At 43.9% G+C, this 9388-nt stretch overlaps 1 long non-coding RNA gene across 1 annotated transcript in view; it reads left to right on the top strand.

Moving 5' to 3' along the window:
* Positions 1 to 714: 714 nt before the first annotated feature.
* The window catches only part of LOC134168439 (uncharacterized), a 28885-nt gene continuing 20211 nt past the window's right edge, over positions 715 to 9388 (top strand). The window contains exon 1 of the long non-coding RNA XR_009966548.1: positions 715 to 819. This is a non-coding gene — a long non-coding RNA (uncharacterized LOC134168439). The remainder of the gene's footprint in view (positions 820 to 9388) is intronic.

The raw sequence follows: 9388 nt of genomic DNA, 5'->3' as shown, positions 1-9388 counted from the left end.
AGAATATCCTCAAGTTTCAGATCAAATGACTGCTTGGTGTTCATCTGCTACGTGGTGGCTAAAATGTTCATTGTACAGTGAGAAGCAAGAACAATACCATGTTTGTGTTGTGTAACCGGCACAAATGCAGCCTAAGCCAAAACCCCATACCCACTGGGCATTGGGTCAAAGCCATAACCAATACAAGAACAGTTGGTGCAAGCAACCCAGGGACAAGCTGTGGCTGAAATTTCTATAAACGTTACAGAAATATTTAGAAATAACCCTTCCCATCTTGTGTCTTTGCAAAGATGCTGGTCAGCTTAAGTTTCCATAGCAAAGCAGCACTACGTAATAGAACATTATAAGTTCTATACCATAAAGCCACCTGAACTTTGAAGAGGAAGAGTGCCTGTCCTCGCAGTGGATCTGTGATTGCTGGGACTTCCTTCAGCATCCCCTTAAATTGCTGGCATTTGGCTCATTTGTGCCGCTTCTATTCAATTGTTGTCTGTGTGATTCAATTTACCATTTAGAGCCATTACTGTGTGTCATGAACTTTCTTAATCTGAAATGCGAGAATCTTCTCTTAAATACGGTGCTGCTGAGAGGCAGGTGTCATGGGGTCAGGTCCCACAAGACCCAGCAGAGGGGAAGGAGGTGGAGAGACCTGATGAGCAATCCCAGCATCACTTCCTCCTTTTCCCCCTCCCATCTCACTGTACCTTCCCTTCCCACTGCCCCACTTCGTGTCATTCCCCTGCTGTCCACATAGACCCCTGTGGCGTTTGGTATGGAGGTAGGGACCTACAGGGTGCACGGGTGGTTTTCCATGCAAGGGTGAGTAAAAGGTGTATTTAAGGTGTATCAGAATATAGCTAGAGTATTCTGGCTGGGAGCTGAAATGTGGGAAAACTAAGATTATTATTTCACTCCTTCTGTGATCTGCCTCCCTGGTCTGTAACAATATTAGCAACAAACAACAAGAAAAACATATCTGCAGAGAAAATTTCCAGACTTGATTAATGCTGTTTGTCAGTTTAGCTGGGCAGAGTGTGGCTGTGGCAGGGAGTCTCGGAGCACAATCCTTCAGGCAAGGCTGAAGGGGCTGTAAACAAGCTATGAAAGTTTAATGCCATTCAAATATCTGAATGACTCCTCAAACGGTATAGTGGTTAGGAATTGTCCTGTACAGCTTTTGTAAAGAATTCACAGGGTTAATGACTAAAGAATGGAGTTCTGGTAATCAATATAGTCCTCTGGCTCTATTGATTGGAATTGCCTGCTTATTTTGCAGCTAAGATTTTTTAGCCCATTCAGAACAAAGACACCCTAGGGGACTGTTAAGTAAATAGGCATTTAAGACTTTTTCGTTGCTAAGAAAGTAGTTAATTATTATTAGTGCTTAAAAGTCTCGATTTAGACAGAACATCCCAATGAACATCATAATTTTGCTAGTTTTCTCTATGCTTTATGCAAATTCATGTGTACTGGCAGCTGTTTAGAGGCATGCACCTATAGGGCTGGGCAAGGTGCTAAGGGATACTTCAACCCAGGAGGGGCTGAAGGCGCTGGGTATCTTTGCAGAGGACCTTTGACAAAGAGAAGCATCAGTTCTCCGAGGCTGGTTCAGTATTTGTAGGAGGATGACTACTAAACACCAAGGAGTCCTTGTTGATCTTTTGCTGAAAGATGACATTCAATGGGGTGAGGAAAATGAGCTCCTCAAAGGGGAGCTGGGCTTTATATACACATATTCTTCCCCAGAGAAAGTGCATCACAAACCAAACAACTTTCCAGCTCCCCATACACATAAAGACTTTCTGCTGCTGACGTTGTTCTTGCAGGCCAAATTGGCAGAGAATCATCAAATCACCTAAGGCAGATGCCAGTAAAAAGGACTGTGACAGAGCAGGGCGAAACCCAACCGAGCGTCCCGTGCCTGGTGAGCAGCATGGCCCACAGCCTTGGGAAACAGCTGGGACCTGACTGCATTTGCTCTACAGGATTTCAGAGAATGGATCTCAAAACTGAGTCTGCAGTCAGACATCTTTAACCAGTGATGTGAACTCTATGGTCAAGCTGAGCCCTCACTTCACTGCAGCACTGTGCTGCATACCCAGTCACATGCTTGGCCCTCAGACCATCCGAAGCTGACAGGGCCTATAAGATCACCACTATTTTCACAACTATTATTACTATTACTAATGTTATTTTCTTACTACCACACATTTTAACTTCTTTTTGCCTTTTTATTTTAAACCAAAAGCTGCTCCTTGCTTAGCAGAAGATGGAGAGCAGAATGATGCTTCTCTGCTGAACTGCGGGTTACAATGGAGCTGCTCTGCATTTTGATGCCACTCTAGTTTCCTTTGCTTTTTGCCTGTTCAACCATTTTTGCTTGTTACACTTAAAGCTGTGAACCCAGTGTATCAGAGAAAAGACATCCTTTAGGGACTGCAAGCATAGCTGATCTATTTCATCCCCCTTAAAAATAAATTATGGCTGCTTGCTAGTAGGAGCATTTAACAAAAAACAGAGATCACGCACCAGTCAACAAGCACTTATTCACCAGCTGAGACATTAAGAAAACATCACATTTCATATATGATCCAATTAACAGCTTTTTCCCCCCACAGTGATTTCCTACATACTTAGGCTATTATATACAATTTGGTAATATGTGGAAGTATTCATCACGCTTACATTCCCTGACACTAATCCTGTTTGTAGATTCTCCTCGCTTTCCCCTTTCTAGGATTTAGAGTGGAGATTTCTGACTATAGCCTGTACAAAGCAGTGGCTGGAATTTAGCCATAAGTGATGTTGCAAACCCATAAAGTGATAGATAGTGGCAGAAGGGCAGCCGAGTTCCTAATTTTACACGCATCTTCATTTTGTCCCTGCCTTGTACAACTGTACCCACAGTACCTTTGCTCAATGTGACTCTCCAACCTTGGTGTACTGTTTACTAGCACTTGGAAACCTTCACTCGTTATTTGGTCCAACTCCTAACAGGGATATTGGCCAAATACAAGCCCTGAATTTGACTTTAAATCTCAGCCCAAATTTGCTGCTGTCAAGAATCCTGGCAAGTGAATTTTGAAGCTTTCAATGCACTAAATAGCACTGTCTCTTTTTGGTTACTGCTGAGGTCTATCCTTGATCTGCATCAGAGAGCCAGCAAGCAAAAGATCAAGTTAATTGTTCCAAGAATGGGAACAGTTATGATAACTGTATAATGATATCCATAGCAAGTGCAAGACATGAAAATCATTCCAGGTCCAATATAGAGGATCATTAGATAGATCTACACGCTTCAGGATTTGATCCAATTTGCAACTGATTTCAGGTCAACTTGCAGACTATAGTTTTACATCTTGCTGAACCCCACAAGGCTCTAGTGGGACAAAGTGGGAGGAAAATAAAGTAATGGGTTTCTCAAGTGTTTCTGAACCTTAGGGGAGAATCAAATTGGGAAGACAAATGGGAGGGAACGCTGATTTTGTTTCCACTGTGGAGTGTCCTTCAAAATTACAGGCATAAGCCACATAGCCTTTCATACAACAAAGGCTTTTACAATGAGTAACATAGATTCGGTTACACTGGAAATTTCTGGGAAATTTTGTAGGGAAAACTCTTTCACAATTTGGGATGGAGGAAGGATGTTAGGATTTGACAGATTTTCTATTTTAACTTACTTAGTTTCTCAGTGGTCAAAAACATTTCAGGTTGGATAAGACACTAAATTGGATTCCAAAAGGTTGGTTTCTTTTTTGTGAATGTTTTTTGGGATCATCAGTGGTGAAAAATAATCTGACGTTATGCAATGTAAAGACCTATTGTATGTTGCTGGGAATGTGATCCTGAAGAAACAGCTGTAAACAGTGCGTATTGATGTCAGACGTGTAGTCATTAAGAAAGGAGAAAAAGGAAGGTCCAAAGCCAGGGAATTAATGCAGTGTTGCCCAGGGGCTACATTCAAATATATTTAGTTTTCCAATTTGTAGTTTTAACTTTGCCAATTCCATCTGTTAATTTCATTTATAAACACCCTGCTCTTTCTGTCCTCTGGTACCTTTGCCTCCCCTCTTTTTTGTTTTTTTTCCCCCTTTTTTATAAACCTAGCTTCTCACTAAAATACACGGGATCTCCCCGAGGTGTGGAGTCAGAGAACATTTTGGAGTGCTAGACAAGCTGACATTCAACCTAGGAGCCTCTGGAAGTTGGGGTTTTACCTTTGCAGGGCTACAGAAGAAACTGCACCATGTTCTGTGAGGGGGAGGACACAAATATCCTCTGGTCAGTCTTTCTGGACAATTTACATGTTTGCTTTCAAGGAAGAAAGTATTGTCACCCTTGATGGTGAGTTGGGTTGAATCTCTAATGGCTGCATACACCAGATATTAAGTCTTGAGTCTTGATAATACAGAAAAGAGGAAGAGAGTTACTAAGCTGGCTTTGTGCAATGAGAAATGACATTTGCCTAAAAATTACTAAAGGTGCTTCCTCTCCATGGACAGCTGAAGTGCCAGGACAGCCAACTGGGCAGACTGGGGCTGCTCTTGTCTCTAACAGCCTGTGCTGGTGAGAGTATCATACTGAGTGACCGGTTCCCGTACATACATAGAATTAAAGTCATGGCTATTTTTATTTTGCATTCAAAATGGTATTAAGCTTCTGAGGATTGAAGTTCTCTTCCAGGCCCCACCAGAGATTCACTGTGGGACTTTATTCTGCCCCCATAGGCCCTTTTTGCTTTTATTTCTCTATCTGTTTAATGGAGACAATGACACTCGCCCACCTAAAAAAGTCCTTTCACATCCCCAAATTAAAGTAAAAATACTCATCATTGAGATGTAGGTGACAGAAGGTGATAACTTTCGTTTTGCTAGAAATTTCTCCCTCCAGTATGTATGCAAGATGTATCTTTATGGTTTGGTTGTTTACCATACTTTGTATGAATTATAGAGCAGGCTTCTTATACCTTGGTATTCAGAGTAATGCAACATACTTACTAGAAACCCACCTAAGCAATTACTTTTCTGATCTATTGCCAGATTCATATCAGCTGCAGCAGCTTGCAAAAACCTAACAAATAACATTTTACATAGGCTTGTAGTCTATATTCAATTTTATCTGATTATTTTTAGCACAGTGATTTGAGAATCCAAATTACAGCTAAGAAAATGGAAAATTCATTTTCCAACAATGCCTTAAGCTTCACTAGCATTTTAGAGTAGAACATTTCTGTGATGGCCTTTGATTCAATCCAGGCTGAACGAAAGACATTTCATCACCACAGAATGCATTTCTTTATTTGCCTTGGATCTATGATTCTGTCAGTATTGAGAGAAAAGAAAAATCAATGCTGCACTATAAACCTCGGGCAGCCCCTGGCCAACGTGGTCAGCATGGTGTGAGCAAAGGAAATGGCAGGGGAAAAAAATTGACCGCTCAGCAATAGTGTGGCACAGTAACGGACAAAGCTCTGGGCTAATAACAGCTTGCAATTACACATGGAAAGCCAAAGCTTGTAGGGCATTCAGTACGAAGGGGATGTAATACAATTTATTGAACCACCGGTTAGAGTTCTGCAGCTTCTCAATAAAAAAAAAAAAGGCAAAAAAAAAAAGGAGCTGTGGACCTGTACTGCTTAAAAGACAGACTTCCATGGTGCCAGCGGGGGAAGGAGACTTGAAGAAAGCAGAAAGCCCTTCCTTTATGTCTTGGATAGTGAGCAAGTGGGAGAATGCAGCCTATTTATGCTTTCTAAAAATACACCAGCCAGGCTTAAAGGCACAGCCCGCTGCCAGTGCCCTGGCTGCTGCCATGGGCGCTGCACACACGCATGCACCCTGCGCTGGAGCACACAGATGTGACTAGGCACTGCTGCTTAATTCCTAATACATAGTGCATCTACACCGACAGCACACTGCATGTCCTGCCTTGCTGGGAAAGGGGGAAAAGTGTCATGACAAAATCTTTGCTCAGATACAGTTATTTATCCAAGAGAAGCAAGCTGTTTCTGCAGGAGAAAGCATGAAATTAAAATGCTAGTAAAACAAACATAAAAATATTGAACTGAGAAGAGGAATCATTGATAAGCATGTTCTGGAACAGGCAGAAATTAAAACTTTCAACTAAAAGCCAGTGGTGTTCAGTGATCAAAGTTGGTGACAGCATTTCTGGCAGGCCAGGCTGCGCTAGTGAAGGTCAGCCCTGCAACTGGAGGGTACTCCCTTCCTGTCCCACTGTCGTGCCCTTTGCCAGGAGGGACAGTCAGGGACGCTGTGGCCACTGCTCACAGCAGGGGCACAGTCCCAGCTCCGCAGGGATTTGTGCATCCCCCAAGAAGGAACAGAGGTTGTTGGGTGTAAGCACTCATAGAACAGCCTGCAACCGCCATGTGTTTGTGCTTATTTGTGCTTTCAGTGATAAATTATGTTCTGCAGACAGTGATGGAAAGTTTTGTCACTTGATTGCATGGAGATGGGTTTAGTTCTACAGCCACAGGCACCAAGTACTGCCCAGGCTTGGCCGAAGCCCTGGTGCTGGCAGTGCTGGGTCAGCTGAGAAAGCTCGACAGTCTTTGGGAATAATCTGCGGCAGCACCCACTGAAGTAAATTAGAGAGCCCTTGGTGTGGCCAGGGCAGAGCGTGCCTTGGAGAAACCTCTGCATGACACCATTCTGACCTTTTCCTGCCTATGTTTGCATAAATGCATGTTTACCAGAGAGCAGATTACCTCTTGGCATCAGTTTCAGGCATCTGACATAACTGCAATAGTAGCAATGTTGCTCAAAGCCGTGATGCAGAATGAGGATACATCTTTTCCCCAGAGTTTGTAAAACACAGCAGGAATTTTAATACCCAGCCACCAGATCTTGCAGTTCCCAGGGGACCCTGATCTTTGCAGCACCACATGGGCCTTGCAATTGCCTGACCCCATTTGTACACATTGCTAAGAAACATAGTTTCTTATATTTTTGGCTGACACTGACTTCCCAAGTACTGCAGTGCTGTGGTAAAGTGTCCATCGAGAAGAACTGAAGTAACAGCCACAATGTAGCTAATTGTTTTGTGCTCTTAATTGAAGACACCAAAATCCCCTCACAATGCAGTACAGCTACAAGATTCCTCAGCCTCAGTAATAAATAACAGATTTTCCCCTGTTGTAACCAGAGGAACCAGACAACCTGTATTGCTGTTGGATGCTATCCCAGCAAGAATCTGGCCCAGAGGTATTTTTGCTTTATCTGAAATTTCATTTCTAGAATCCCAGTCTAACTATTTTACCCCTTCATGTTTTCACATCAGCCTCATCCTCAGTGCAGTTTACAGCTCTAATCTTTCACTGTGGGGTCACTCCTCTAGGGTTCCCTGCACAGGAGGCAGGTTGCCGCCTGCACATCACCTTCGATGACAACACACCAGAATTACCATGTGAGAGGACACGGTGCATCTTTTGTGACAATTATGGCAGGGTCCCTGGTAACTCTATTCCCTGTGTGATAAAACAGCCTCGCGCCAAACAGTCACTCAGCAAATCCCTTGCCCTTATCATAATTAAGTCCTTCTACATGACATGGCGCAAGAGATAAGGGATTTGTATGTAAGACATGAAGAAGACACTGGAGTGAGGTGGTGCCGTGTGGGGGCCGCGGTGCAGCCCTGGCAGACAGGGAACCCCTCGCTGGTGACTTCTGCGGATGGGAGGAGGAGGATGGGAGCACTGACCATTCCCAATGTCACCTGCAGAGAGCCATTAGCCCTCTCAGCCCTCTATTCCTACATGCTGAATCAAATTAATCTAACAAAAACAGATGACCTGTGAGCTCAGCCTGCCTTACAGCAAAGTCAAACGGGAGTGAGGGGCAGCGACGGCAGCAGCGAGCGAGGCAGGGAGGACCCGTGCAGTTCCTGCAGCCCCTCTCTGTGGCCTCCCGCGGATCTCCCTCCGTTGCAGGCTGTCACATCCACGCACCTCAGCCACCTCTCCCTCCACAGCCAGACTAACCCTCTCTTGTCTACCTTGGACCGGCTGTTCGCTGCCCCCTCCATTACAGACGTACACACACACAGAGCTGCTGACCTAGAGGTGTTAGCCACTCCGCAGCTGCCGTTCTTCTCACATTAATCTATAGGAATCAATGGACATTTCATTAGAGTAATCAAGTGTGGATGCATCCCGCATTTATATCCCACGCCTGCTCCCTCCCCCCAACTGCTTTCACAGGCTAATTGGTCCTACAGCAAAGGCTACATGGATATTTTTCCCTACAGATGAGTGTCAAGAGCAGTTTTTTGCTGCTGGTTGAAATACCTATCAATAGGGAGGTAGTATAAAAGCCTTCACCCATCAGGCTGTATCGCTGATGCTAATGCATTATGCACTCTCAGTTATCACACACCCAACTCCCTCCTTTACACTGTTATCCCATACATCCACCTCATTTACATTTACTTCAACGAGAGAATTAACCCATTGCACTTTTCCTTTTTTAAGAAAAACTGAAACCCAACATTGCAAGAATTAGTACAGCTCTATCAGCTCACAATACATTGAGGAAATTGCTCACTTATTCATATTTCACCAGTAACCTTTTTATTTTCAGTCAAATCTCTTCATCTTGCTTACTATGTGATATCTATGATATCTTATTATTTCTTCTGGTATGTTGTGGTTTATATGCTTATTGGTATACAATGACCCCTCGTGAAAGGTACAGGCAACAGCATTGTTTTCAGCAGCCTTTGTTGTCTGGGAGGGGATGCTCTCCTCTCTGCTCACCTCCACAAAGACCACAGAGGTTTAGTAAGGCAGCACATGTCACAAGAGATGCTGTCCCTAAAATGCATATGTGACAGGAGGCTGGTGACTGAACAGGGTCCTTACAGTCAGGGGACCAGGGGCTCTGTTTGGATCATCATTTGGCAAGAACAAGAAAATATCATGATACTTGTTTGAAAGTTATTTTTTTCATGAGATCATGGACTTTTCATTCAAAAATAATTTAAAAAGCTTTTTCAGGAGGTGGGCACCTAACAGCTCAGCTTAAAAATATATGAAAGCCTCAGGAATGCCACTGAAGGCAGGAGGCAGCCCAGAGAAGGCAGATGGTGGCTCAGAGTGCTGTGGTGCTGCTGGAGGAGGGCTCTGGGGCATGAGGACCTCTGCATAGGGCACTCTCCATTGTATGTCCCGATGGTCCTTCTCCAGGCTGTGCCAAGACCAGGCAGGCTGCAGGACAGAAGTAGCCCATATGCTTTTGAGCTAGGGAAACAGGCCTTGGTACTTGGCAAGTTGGACAATTTGCTAAGGGAAGCAGCCAGTTTATTTAAGCTGTTTTGATTGTTGTGGAAGAATACAGACTGACAAAACTAGAAACCACCCACTTGACGTGGG

This window comes from Pezoporus occidentalis, unplaced genomic scaffold, assembly GCF_034315485.1.
Source record: "Pezoporus occidentalis ecotype Australia unplaced genomic scaffold, CSIRO_AGI_Poc_V1 ctg11, whole genome shotgun sequence".
Lineage (NCBI taxonomy): Eukaryota > Metazoa > Chordata > Aves > Psittaciformes > Psittacidae > Pezoporus > Pezoporus occidentalis.
The sequence above is the reverse complement of the archived record's forward strand: the minus strand, read 5'-3'. Positions and strand labels throughout refer to the sequence as shown.